At 43.0% G+C, this 14039-nt stretch overlaps 1 protein-coding gene across 2 annotated transcripts in view; it reads left to right on the forward strand.

Moving 5' to 3' along the window:
• Positions 1-14039, forward strand: part of Stk4 (serine/threonine kinase 4) — an 87816-nt gene that overhangs the window by 28953 nt on the left and 44824 nt on the right. The gene's annotated exons all lie outside the window — the stretch shown is intronic.

Genomic DNA, 14039 nt, shown 5'->3' on the forward strand with positions numbered 1-14039 from the left:
CCTAGCCAATGCCCCTGCCCTTTGAGCAGATTCTTTCTGGGCTCAAGCTGTTGCCTGCAGAGTCTAGGCCTGGTGTGTCCAGGTTTTGCCCTTGTTCTGAGGAAGGAAAGAAAAGCCCACCTTGTGTGCAGAGGAGCAAGACACTTTCGGCAAATCACGGGTCAGAATGCAGTGCAGAGAGCAGCAGGCCGCGGGAGGTGCAGCTACGCCTAGGGCTTCTGCTGGTGAGAGTCTAGTGGAGGGAGGGACCAGTTCCTAAGGGAAGCAGTTTGGGTGGTTCTCTTACGTTGCTTGATTGGTTTATATGATCCCTTCCCCCTCTGTGTGTGTCTCTTTCTATAATGCAGCTGGCTGATAGGGGAGTTCTGCTTTCCTAAAAGCTCACTTGAGAACACACTTCACCTGGTTCTACATGACTCTAGAGCTACTTCCTACCAGACCTGCCTTTCCTGTCTTGAGCCTGGACATGAGAAGAATCTGACTGCCTGGTGTTTGTCTAAGTTTGATGGTCGTCAAGGGGCAGGAAAAGCCTATTCCATTCTTCAGAGTAGGGTGTGTGTGTACCCTGGGCAGATGGTGGTCCTAAATTGCTAACAGGTTGCTAGGTGCAATGGAGGGTTGCCTATGACTAGTAAGGATGGAAAAGGACCTACGTCGGTCTTCAAGTGACTCAAAGTGGACTCCCAGGTTGTTGAACTCTTCCTTCTGCTTGCCTGCCTCAGGTGGCTCCGCGCCTCAGGTGACTCCACGCCTCAGGTGGCTCCGTGCCTCAGGCTCCAGTTGTCCATGTCCAGATGCGTGCCCCAGATCTGGGCTCTTTCCCTCTTCCTGGCTGGCCTGTGACTGGCTCCCTCTTCCTGGCTGGCCTGTGACTGGCTCCACTCCTTGAGTTGGCTTAGAGTCCTATACTGGGCTCTTTAGTGTTTGATCGCCTTTCCTCTTGACTTGAGATACAGGCCAATTCACAGAGGGAGTAATTGGAGGGTACAGAGTAATAACTGAGGTGTAGAGCTTCAGGTTAGCCTACACTTTGCATCCATTTAAGGCCTGGGTTTCCTTGGTCATGGGGCTTTTTTTCCGCCTTAACTCTCTACCCCCATGCCAGGGATTAAATCAGGGCTTCACCTGTGCTAGTCTACTGCTGAGCTGTACCTGTAATATTTATGGCTTTTCTTCTAATCGGGGATCAGCCAACAGTGTCTAGGCCAAGCTAGCCTGCCACCTGCTCTGGCAAGAGGGCTCAACTGGAGCATGGCTGTAGCCATTCCCTTGTTGCTTTTGGCCACCTCTGTACCGACAAGGCTGAGTCGAGCGCCTGCTAAAAACTGAGGCCTCTAAGCCTAAATGTCTGCTGTCTGTTCTTCTACACACACAAAGTTGGTTGTCTGGTGGAACACTTGACTGGCGTGTGAGGGGCTGGGTTTGATCCCAGGGAGGGGCACAACTAAAGGGAAGGGGAAAAGGGTGATCAAGGAGCCCTGGGGCTTTAAACCTAAGCAAAGGGAAGGACTTAGACATAGGATCTGGATAGTCCATTAGTGGCTGGCTGCAGACTGCAGAGGCTGAGAACCTGCGAGCTGCTCAATCCATAAAATTGGATATCTTCAGCAGTCTCAATTTGGCTCTGAGGGCCTGGAAGATTCCCAGAGAGTCACTGGACTTTAGTCCATGATAGAAGACCAAGAATCTGGAGTCTAATGCCATCGATGGATGGCAGTGATAGTGGCTTTAGCAGCAACAGGGATGGATGTGCCAGCAAGAAGCAGAGTCAGGCTGGCAAGCAAGACTTTTTTTCTTATTTTGCCTCAGAGCCCTCTGTATTTGGGCTGTCTGTCAGATGGTGCCATCCACTCTCAGGGAGAGACTTCTCTCAGTTGGTCCTTTTCGTAAATGCCCTCACAGACTGACTTCACTTGCATCTCTGAGTTGGTCCCAGGTGCCATCAAGTGCAGGGAATGACATGAATTCTAATGTTGGTGTAGGCTGAAAGTCTTGCCTAAGTATAGTAGAAGGGTATTTACCATGTGATGGGGCTCCTTATAGAAAGAAGCACAGCGACTTTGGCAGCGTGCAGATAGGTTGAGGGATTCCAGCAGAGGGGCTTCTTGTGTCTGCAAACATTGGCAGGACAGTGTTCTCACTTCTCTCACTTTTCACCTTCCTTCACTTCACCTTGCATGGTAATCACTAACCTCTTGTTTTCAAAGGCAAAATAGTTCCCTTTGTTTTGGGGCTCGGGTTAATTATCTCTGAGACTGAAAGGAATGGGAATGATACATTGGTCGATTGATAACTTGATAAAACTTCTGGAATGCATTCTTTATCAGGCATTTAAAAAGTTCAGATCTGAGGCTGGCGAGATCGCCCACAATTAAGAACATTGCCCTTCTTCCAGAGGATCTGAGTTCAGTTACCAGCACCCACATCAGGTGGTTCATGACCACTTGTTACTCCAGCCTCATGGGATCCAGTACCCTCTTAAGTCTTTGAAGACACTTCCTCTCACACATGAAGAGACTCCTTGCTGTATACACATAATTAATGACCTGGTAAATTCCTCTACTAGGAACTAGGCCCGAGGAAATAATTAAGGTTAACATTTATGAATTTTTCCCAGACATGCTAGTGTAGACTATTGTATATATAAAAATATCAGGTACAGTCCAGCCTTAGCTGAAATCTGAAGAAGGATGTACATTAACTAGTCATTACTTGTATAAAAACACATTGGTAATTCTTGTTGTTTGTAGAATATGTGCAAGGCAGACTTGTTAATTTTGAATGAGTGCTCTAAAAGAACTTCTCGCGGGCTCAGTAATGAAGATGAAATTCCCCTGAGTTGTCAGCAGTGGGCTTGTTGTACTTGCACTGTGCCAGCAGAGGGAGCTCTGGGATAGGCTGTGGATTGAAATTGTGTTCCCATTCAAGCTCACTGATACCCTTTCCACGATAGCATTTAATTTGGACCAAAACTATTATTTATTTATATTTTAGATTCTATTTATTTATTTTTATTTTATTTTATTTTATATATGTCTATGCACACACATGGCTGATGCCTGCAGGGACCAAAAGAGGTTATTGACTCTCTTGGAACCAGAGTTACTGTGAGCTTCAGGTGCTGAGAGTTGGACCTCAAGCCTCAGGAAGAGCAGTCAGTGCTGTTAACTGCTGAGCCATCTCTCCACCCTCACCTTTAAGGCTGCCTTGAGTTACCATAGCAGCACTGTGAAGGGCATGGCCTTCATTTCGTTTAGTGAGGAGGTTGGATACTTAGTAGAGTTGAAGCGCTTCATCAGCACAGCCTCTTCCTCTCAGGTTTCTAGTAGACTTTAGTTGGAATTGGTTTTGTCATCCTTGAGCACAGTGCCACACACAGCTTTTTAAGTGTCACAAGTTAAGGGGTCCCAACCAAATAATGGAATAGCACTTCAGAACAAAACAATTCACATACAGAACTGATATGGGGAAAGCTACAATATGTAGAAAAACAGGCGTTAAAGATTCTTTATAACTGTTCATTACTTGCTGTACCTTGGGCTTCCTGCATGGCACCTCATTTTCATGTTGCACATTTTTATGCAGAAAGAGTGATTTGAATAGCCTCTTACTGATCTTCAGAATCTCTGTGTGTTTTAGGTATGGACTTCTTTGGCATATGGTTTGTGCTTTGCAGTTATTTTACCCTAGCTTGTGATGTGCACCCAACTGTTGGAGTCATTCTTAGCAGCCAGCCTTCTCATGGCGTCAGACTGTTCCAGGTTTCCTTATACAGTATTATTTTTGTGTTCTTTAAGAAATTTTGCTGGGTCGTGATGGTGCACCCCATTAATCCCAGCACTTGGGAGGCAGAGGCAGGTGGATTTCTGAGTTCAAGGCCAGCCTGGTCTACAGAGCAGGTTCAAGGACAGGCAGGGGTACATAGAGAGACACTGTCATGAAAAACCAAAAGAAAAAAATGAAAAGTTTCTTTTTACCTAGATACCTTGAAAGTAGTAAATGTTTAAAGAGTTGTAAAGCCTTACTGCTTACAGATGTTCTTTAATATATCATGAATTTCTTGTTGTTTGTACTGTGAGCTGTAGTCACACCCAACTGTATGGTCCAGTCACCTTTGTGTGTATTCCGTGACCATTTATGTAAAATAGATTCCTTGCTCCTCTCCCCTTTTTTTTCCAATACAGATTTCTATTTGAAATTTTTTACAATGATCTCTTATCAATTTCAGGACCAGTGTATCCAATTTTGCATTATACCACTGGGGTTTTACTTGATTGCTTTGAATACATAGTTCTGTCAACAAACTCAGTTCCATGTTTTACCCAGCATATCTCTAGAAAACTATAGTTTATTCACAGACACACTCTGTATATATGTATGTGTGTGTTTACATTTGTCTATCTATTTATCTATGTTTTTGTAGGGGAGGTCCGAGACAAGGTTTCTCTCTGTAGCCCTGGAATTCACTCTGTAGACCAGGCTGGCCTCAAACTCACAGAGATCCACCTATCTCTGCCTCCTGAGTGCTGGGATTAAAGGTGTGCCACCACTGCCTGGCATATCTATCTTGATGAGGACTTTTTATATAGCTCAAGCCAGTGTCAAACTTCTGATCCTTCTGCCTCAGTTTCATGAGTATTGCAACTCCAGGTTTGTATGACCACTCTTGCATGTGTGTGCTCATGTTGGGTGTTGTTCCTCAGGAACTATTCAACTTGATTTCTTGTTTTAATTTTGTTTTTTAAAATATTTTGTTTTTAGTATTTAAAATTGTGTGTCAGTGTGTGGGTACGTGCACTTGAGTGCTAATACCCCAGGAAGCCTGTGACTTGTATCCCCTGGAACTGGGGATCACTGGATACAAGTGCTTGGAACCGAGTCAGTCTTCTGGGGGAGCTGCTCACTCTTCACTACCCAGCCGTCTTTCCAGCCTTCATCTTGGTTTTAGGACCAGTTCCAAGTCTGGTTTTGTGTTGTTTTTGGTTGTTGTTTTACTTTTATAGCTGTTTGTGGTGATGTTTTTCAGTGGACTGTTGTATTCATTACCCTATGAAATTCCTAATCTGTAAGTTCCCTTTTTATTTTTTATGAAGAAGACCTTATCTGTCGATTATGACCTCAGTGTTGCCCCTTTGATCCATACACCTTTTTTTCTGGTTCACTCAGATCTCTAATGCAGTTGAATAATGGTGCCTGTTCTTGTCTTGTTGCTCATCTCAGGGAAAGTTCTTCTAATATCTTATTTAATACTGAGTCTGATTGTGCAGCAGGATCATAGCAATTCTTCCTTAGGCTAAAGAGTCTCTACCTCTAGCTCAGAGGGCCTGGTATCAGTTAGAACTGGCATAACATTGTTTACCATCTTGTGGTTTGATTTTTCTTGCCTACTAGTCTGATTACCCGTGGCTTTTCCCTTAGCTCTGCAGCCTCACTCCACCGTCGACGTGGTACATGTGCTTTTTGTTTTCTTCCCTTCCACTCTCTGGGGCCATGAACCCAGGGACCTCAGCACACTGCTCAGGCCTTCTGCACAGAACTGCATACAAGCTCTGACAAGCATCTTGGTATTAGGAGCAGGGTTTTGTTCGCTGTGTCTCACTGCCAGCCTGGAAGTTGCTGTGTATTCCAGACTGGCCTCAAATTCAAAATTCCCCTGCCTCTGTTTTCTGAATTCTGAAAGTATAGGCATGTGAATTATTCAGGAGAGCTTTTTTCAAAACTAAGTGTGTGAAATTTTAAAACTGGGTATGGGTTAGAGAATTGTGTGTAAAGAGCCAGGCCTGTGTGGTAACAGTTCTTTGGTACTTTTGGAGACATTTGTGGCTTGGCATGTTTGTTGTGAATTTTTGCCAAAAGAGTCTTTGTGTGCTTTAGCAAGATTGTGTTTTCTTCTTTTGAAAATATTTAAAAACTCTGCATGTGTGTGCCATGAAGCCATGCTGTGGAAATTAGAGGACAGCTTTTGTGGGTTCTGAGAATTCAGCTCAGGTCCGCAGGCTTGGGTAGCAGGTACTTTACAAAGTGGCCACCATGCCAACCTAAGAATGTGTTTTATAGTTGTTTGGTACTGGCATTTATATCTAGTAAACTTGATTTGCCAATTGCCTTTAAATTGGCTATTTTCTACCAATTTTTGATACTTGGTTTTTCAGAGACAAACCTAGCAAAATATGGAAGAAAGGGAGTGGGTTTGTTTTGCACAAGTTGTACCTTAGCAGTACTTCCCTGAGGAGGGGCTGACAGGACTAAGCACAGCAGTTCTGATGGGAAACGGATACCTATCTGCTGAAGACACACTCGGTGCCAGTGGCTCTCCCTCAGTGCTCCCTCTCAGTGCTTGAAGCCTGTCCAGGACATTTGCATCAGCCGGCCCCCCTCCTCCTTCCCAGGCTTGCTGCAGTGCAGGTGGAAGGTGCGATAGTTTGCAGTTACCAGGCCTTTCCAGTTAGACCCTCTGACCTGAGGAGAGAGAGATGATTTCTTTTTAGGATCTATACTGAGTTCCCAGGGTTCTAATTTGCTCCCTAGAGCAGTAGCCACACTAATCTATTTGAAATAGAATTTTAAAGCATGGCAGCATAGTTAAGTTCGGAAACTCTGTGACTGAGGGCATCTACTGTTGCCGTTTTTCCTCCTTTAAGACCAAAGTCCAGGCTCTTGTTGGAAAGATTTCACACTGTCTGTCAGATATGCATTCATCAGAGCAGCATACGAGAGAGATTCTTGACTCTCAGCCCATTTCTTTCCACCTGTGGCTGTCTGAAGGTTGTTGTTAAACATGGGCCACGTGCTGACTTGAGTCTCTGAGTAGGGATAGTGTTTGAAAGCATGGCAATGAGGATGTGAGCTTTGAACTGCTCTCTACAACAGCAGCCTTGTTGTCCAGTGTTTGATTGCTTCAAAATTCACCAGAGAGAACCCAGTGCTTCCGTGCACCTGCCACTCTGAATTGACACCATTGGAAAGTTCTGGATAGGCCAGGGCTGTTTCCTGCCCTAGAGTGAAAAGCTACAACATTTGGTTGCAGTTGTCTTGCTGAAGAAAGGCAAGAGTAGAAAGAAAAATACTGGAAAGAGTTTTGGAATCAATCTTCTTTGGCTTGGAGTGTATTTCTGGGTGTGATAGGTGAAGTCTCCTTAGGGAGGTTATTTCTCCCTTTGACCTTCAGTTTTTATGTTTTGTTTTGCCAAACTAATATAAGGTGCTACATATAAAATGCATAGTGTCTAAATGCTCAAAGATGAAAGTGTTATAATAAGCATTTATTTCTTCAGAGAGAGAGAGAGAGAGAGAGAGAAAGAGAGAGTGTTTTAAATTCCCTAGCAATAAGATGATAGCTATTTTCAGAACCAGTTAAACAGCTCAATATACAAGACGACAGATTTAAAGAAGGCCAGACTTTGGATCCCTTTGAGCCTTCTTTTATAAGGTCTCAAACTCTTATCTTAACACTGTGGCATTTATTACTGACTGCCTTTATTTCCATCCCTGAAAGGTAATCTCCGTGGTGGACTAAATTTTATGAGAAGTTCCCTCTTGGGTGATCTTTACAATGGAAAAGCAGACTTGGTGCTTAAACTTTTCTCACACTTTCACAAATAGCTCAAGGTCATCCTTCCAGAATGGAGACTGACTCTGTAGTCTGTCTTATTGTCTCCACATGTTGGGCTGGCTTTTATCTTTAGAAACCATTAACATTCTCGATTTCTTTGGGATGAGCCAAAAAGTGCAGAGCTTGGTGCTTGAATAGTCATTCAAAGAGCCCAGCCAGACCACAGACTAGGATGTGAAAGTACCAGATCTCCATGTGACCTGGACGACAGGCTCAAGGCCTGTGTTTTTTTGGAATGTAAGGCCCTCCAGTGTGGTCACATCAGCCAGAGGAGAGGCAAGAGTAGCCACGAGGCCTTGTGTTTCCCAGAGGACAGTGGTGCAATGGCAGGGAGAAGAAAGGAGTGAGTCCAGTGAAGCTGACTGTGGGTGTGAGAGTCAGATAGGTCAGCTTCATCCATTCGTGCTTCAACTCCAGAGCCTTATGCTCCTCTGAGCTGCTGGCTCTTAGAGAGGATTGGAGATGCACTCTCTAATACTAATGTAAATGGACCTATAAGAAAAAGAACCTGATTTTCTGTAGGTATGTCTACTCTAAGAAACGTCAACTTTAGTATTTGTTAAAAACAGCTACTCAGTGCAGTCCCTGCGGTATTTCCTAGGATGTACTCCGGGTCACAGCTGTGTGATGTACAGGGACTGAAGGGAAACCTTTACTGCTGACAAGGAACTTACAGGTTAAAAACATAAGATGGTGTCTCTTTGTTGCTGTCTGGTGCTGTATGTGTGCGCTCCACGTTCTAGTCCTTGTGTGAGTAGAACATACCCCCTGATCATGGCCTTTGGTAGTGATTTAATTAGCTGAGGAGAGAGGCTGGCCCTCTGCATGTGGAAATAACAAAGCACTTGATGAAAGCCCAGGTGAGGTACAGAAAAAGGCTAACGAGCTTGTGAGAAGGATCATAGTCAGGAAGGTAGACAGGGTGTGTTGAATATTGAAATTGGCTAAAGCTGATGTGGGCATTGGTCAGCTTAAATAGAATTGAGTGCCCAGATGAGGAGTTTTAACTTGATACTGTTGTTAAGACAGTATATATACCCAGACATGGTGGCCAGGAAAGTGGACCCTGTCTCAGGAGACTGACGCAGACCCAAGGGGACCCTTATTGGTGCTGGATGCATCTTTTCAGATGGCTCTCCCCAGTGCTTCAGCTGGGAGCCCTTGAAAATTTTGAGCTAGAGTTCTCTTGTAATCTGCATGCAGCTCATTAGCATTAAGATGGCTTGTGAACCACAGTCTAGAAAGCAAGTCATTTCATACAAGTGCAGTTGCCCTGTTCCAGGAAGAGAGCTTTTCTGAGCTCGAGGGCATCTTACGACCCTCAGTTCTTAGTGGTTTCAAGAACATCCAAACCTTTGTGGTTTCATAGACTTGGATAATGAATGTAAATGAATGACTAGATACATCTGAAACCCTTAGCTGCTCCTTAAGAAAAACAAAACCAGAAACTACATATATAATAGATGTATTGTATCATCCTCTATGATGCATTTACATTATATTATAGCTCATTGTTTTAAAACAGAGGGAAACATTGAGATATTGCTGGAGTTTTTATTTTGCAAATATTTTTGCATGGAGCTCAGAAGAAATTGTAGGCTTGTGCCCACTTCAATACTTTGAACAGAATTAATTACTACTTAGATAAAAACAAGTTATGGTGAGAATTAAGAAAAGGCTAGGTTGACAGTTGTGATTCAGTTAGTGACAGTTTGAAAGTGAAGGTTTGGGATGGAAGAGCCATCACGTTTGAGATCTGATAGATGGACATGCCAAAGAAGATATGAGCTCCAGTTTTTGGTCAAGCTCCCTTGTAGTATACCTGTCCTGACATTATTTTATAGTTTTCAGGAGCACATTGTAGAAGGGGTCTTGTCTTTTTACTTCAAGATGGAGTTATTGATATAATTTATGTACCATGGAGTTTCCTCATTTACAGTATACAGTGGCTTTTAGATTTAGCATTCATGTGTACATGAATAACACCAGTATTTAATTTTTAAAGTTTTACTATTTTAAACTGGGATATAATTTATAAAGCTTACTGTTTTAAAGCCTACAGGTTCATAGATTCTAGTATGTTGACAAAATCTTAGGAGAGAGTGACTATTAAATCCCAGGTGTCTGATACTTTCAAAGCAACTCTCGCCCCCTTGTCAATTACTTCTTACTATTCCTCTCCTCTGTACATTTGCCTATTCTTGATACTTAATGTAATTGGATTTAGACAATATGCTTCTCTTGGGTCTGACACTTCTGTTTTCTATAATTCTTCCAAGGTTTACTCAAGGTGTATCAGTGTTTAAATAATTTTTTATTGGTGTATATGAACATGTGTGTGTGAATATGTATATGTGTATATGGTATATGTGCATGTGTGTGTATGGTATGGGTAGGGTAGGTAAGCCAGGGGTTAACACTGGGACTCCACTTTGTTTATTGAGTTGGTAGATGCGGTGAGGCTGGCTGGCTTGTGAGCTCCTGGGATCTGCCTGCTTCCTCCTCACCAGTGCTAGGATGCAGATTGCTGCTGCTGCACCCGTCTTTTTTATGTGGGTGCTGAGGATCTGAACTCATTCATGTCTTCATGTTTTGGGGTAAGGACTTTACAACTGAGCCATCTCCCATCTTTCAAGTTTTTTTGCTGAAAAAATTTTCCAATGTGTAGCTATACCACATACCTGCTCCTCAGTTGGTGGACATTTGGATCATGTCTTTCTGCTTTTTTTTTTTTTTTTTAAGTATAGAATAGAGTTTATTTAGAGCATAGGGAGGGGAGTTAAGAGGGTAGCAGAAGCAGAGAAAGGCAGAGAGAAGGAGAGAGTAGAGAAGTAGGGGTCGGCCATGACCACGTGGAGAGAGGGGGAACAAAGGGGCAGAGGCAAGGGAGAGAAGGAGTAAGAGTGTCTTTCTGCTTTCTAAGAAAAAAATTATTTTATGTATATGAGTACACTGTCACTGTCTTCAGACACACCAGAAGAAAGCATCAGATCCCATTACAGATGGTTGTGAGCCACCATGTGGTTTCTGGGAATTGAACTCAGGACCTCTGGAAGAGCAGTCAGTGCTCTTAACTGCTGAGCCATCTCTCCAGCCCGCCTTTCTGCCTTTTTTTTTTTTTAAAGATTTATTTATTTATTATATGTAAGTACACTGTAGCTGTCTCCAGACACTCCAGAAGAGGGCATCAGATCTCATTACAGATGGTTGTGAACCACCATGTGGTTGCTGGGATTTGAATTCAGGATCTTTGGAAGAGTAGTCAATGCTCTTAACCACTGAGCCATCTCTCCAGCCCCACCTTTCTGCTTTTATGTAACATTTTTCAAAGAAAAATAGTGACAGGGCACAAGTGCTCATCATTTCCCTCCTTTGTCTGCAGGTTTAGACAGATTGTCCATTCAGTTGATAAGTGGGGCTTACAGAGAAGTAGCCACCCGAGTGTAGGAGCACATTTATATTTATCTCCTGCATCAGATCAAAAGAATCAAAGCAGCTTGTGGCAGTTTTCATGGTTTGCCCAGTCCATTCTCCCTCTGGTTTCGCTGGCTTCAGTTTTCCTGTATCATTCAGTTGAATGTGTTCATTTCCTGTGATACATACATCTGAAAAACTACTCTAGTTCAAGTTGGAACAAACCATTCCTTGCCAGGTGAAGCCTGGGAGCTGGAAAGGACAAAGCAGCTGAGTCTTCAGTCAGTGTGAAGTGGTAAATTACTTCCCAGCTCCGTTAGGCTGCTGCTCAGTGCTTGACCATCTAGCTCAAGGCTGCTGAAAGAGTGGTTCAAAGATAGGGCTCCTGGGAAAATTCCTTTCTGCACTCAACTTAATGGCAGTGGTAACATGTTAAGAATCTTCATTTTGGTTTTAGAGAATTCACCAGATGACGTACAGCTCACGAGGCTTAAAACCTGACAGCTGACATTCACATTGGTCCTTGTCGTAGCTATGAAATCTTAGGCAAACATCTCATTTATGAAACAGGAGTCATAGTATCCTTCAAAAGATTCTGCTAGGAGCTAGTGAAGATCCATTGTGCCCAGCGTGGCACTGGGCAGGTCCTCGTATGTACAAGTCTCCATCCCTTATGTGGTCATCAGAAAGTGGGGTAAAAGTCACATAAAAGCATCAAACTCAGGTGTTTAGTAAAAGTATTGGTTAAATTTGCACCTGGGTTTCTAAGGGAAATGCATTTTGTGGCTGTAAGATAGTGTATGAGTGAGCACATTTAGGGAAGGAGAGAAAATTGTTAAGAATCATTTAGCTTTTGCTACATAACAAAGCGGTCTAAAATTTGCTGAATTAAAAAAGCAGCCATTTTATTTAAAGCATGATTTGGTAGATTTGAAAAGATTTGCACTTGGGTATTTCTTTGGTCTGGCCTGGTTGGCTCAGATCTGTGGGCAGCTGTAAGTAGCAGCTGGGCTGGCTGTTGTGAAGGCCTCGCTCGGTTAGGACATCTGCTGGTTAGGACGCCTGCTGATTAGTGCCTCTGTGGTGGTTTACTGCTAGGAACCTCACTGGGATTTAGCAGCACTGACGTTGACTAGAAGATGATGTAATCAGGACAGAAGTTTAAATCATTGCACCTTCTGGGGTAGGGACTATCTCTTTCAATTTGAAAAAAAAAAATCATAGTAAAACATGTACAGTATAAAACTCCAAGCTAGGAATTGATTTGCTGTGCTATTTCCAAAATTGTCTTTGGAGGCTAGGGATGTAGTTCAGTTGCTGGGTTGGAGTCCCAGATACAGTACACCCCCAGATGACTTCCTGCCCACACTGAGTCATCTTTAACCTCTTTGGTAATTTTATGTATGTAAACTTTGATTGTTTAGTTATAATTAAATTCCCAAGAACAGTATAATTTTCATTCCCAGTTTATGTCTGCATATGTGATTAGATGAAAAAGTTATCTAATCATGAAACATAATTTGGGGTGGGTGTCTTTGAATTCTAACTCATGTGAGGGATAGCCAAGTCCTTGACGTGGATAGTACAAGGTGAAACCAAGGCGTTGATAGAATTTCTTATTACGAATCTTAGTCGTTGAAAGAGACAGAATGGTTTCACTTATTTATTTACTTATTTACTTATGCCTCCAAAAATATTAGAAATCTTTTAGGGGTTGGGGAGGGCTGTTGTAAATAAGTGAAATATGAGGAGAGCAAATGCCACTTTTCATCTAAACAGTGATAGAAAGAGATACATTGTATCTCCTAGTAGTCATCATTTTTGTGATTTTTTTTAAATGGAATATTTAGAATTAAGCCACAAAACTATGTTTTAGTCTCATCCCTGACTTGAAGACTTGATTTATATATATTCATTTTATATTACACTTACTCAGTTTATTTTAAGACAGAATGTCATTGCAGCAGTTTGGCCTGGAAGTCACTTTCCGAGTTGGTAGGCCTGAAAGTCACTTTCCGAGTTGGTAGTGTTGCTTCTCCCCAGGGTACCTCTTAAATGCCCATTAGTTTTTAAAAGGTGAGTATTTAATTGGCTAAAGTAATCTTAGGTTAATGCATTAGTAATTTTTTTAGACCTCAAGATATACATGGTTTAAGGCATAACAGAAATGCATAAAAATTGGAAATAAGCCCCGTTTAGTAAGTGTTTGAGCATGTATGAAAAGTCCCACAAGTCCTCTTAGCATTTATAAAATTGCAGGGAACGTGCTACAGACACTTCAGTGGATGGAATTTCCCTAGTTATTAGGACACTAGATCCTGTTTTCTTAAAGAGGAGTGGATGTGGAGGTGTCAGTTTGGAGACATCAAACCATTCCTGCTGGTTGCTTCTAAGAGAATCGCACAGCAATGTCTACATACTGGGAGCCACAAGAAGTCTTAGGCTTCCATATTTAGTGGAGGAATTTATTTTGGGATCCCCAGGCATTAGCTCCAGATGTTGATAGAGTTGTGGCTTGTATGAGCTACTGAGCAAAGTCCCATCAGTCTGCTTTTGTCCTTGGAGAATTGGTCCACTGAGGCTATGCAGAATCTTGAGGCACAGGGAGCAGTGTGGACACTAGATTCTCACAGGCACTCTGACACTGCTTGCTGAGGTGGGGAGGTGTGGAGGGCTTGGAGGAAGGTTGGAGGCTGGCCTGGTGGCTGAGGTGGGGAGGGTCTCTCTTGCTGTGTTCTTTCTGCTGCCATAAGGATGCTGGGGCCATTGCTTTAGCAGGGACCTCCTGCTTTCTCTGTCGCGCAAGGAGGCTGCCAACTGTAGGACCACGACAAGGCCGCAGAGCCAAGTGTTCGCTCCCAGCTAAGACCTTCTCCAGCACACGGCTATACTTTCTATAGCTCTTACCAATCTTTTATTCTTTTTAACTTTTTTTTTTTCTTTCCCGAGACAGGGTTTCTCTGTAGCCCTGGCTGACCTGGAACTCACTCTGTAGACCAGGCTGGCCTCGAAC

The sequence above is a fragment of the Mastomys coucha genome, unplaced genomic scaffold, assembly GCF_008632895.1.
Source record: "Mastomys coucha isolate ucsf_1 unplaced genomic scaffold, UCSF_Mcou_1 pScaffold15, whole genome shotgun sequence".
NCBI lineage: Eukaryota > Metazoa > Chordata > Mammalia > Rodentia > Muridae > Mastomys > Mastomys coucha.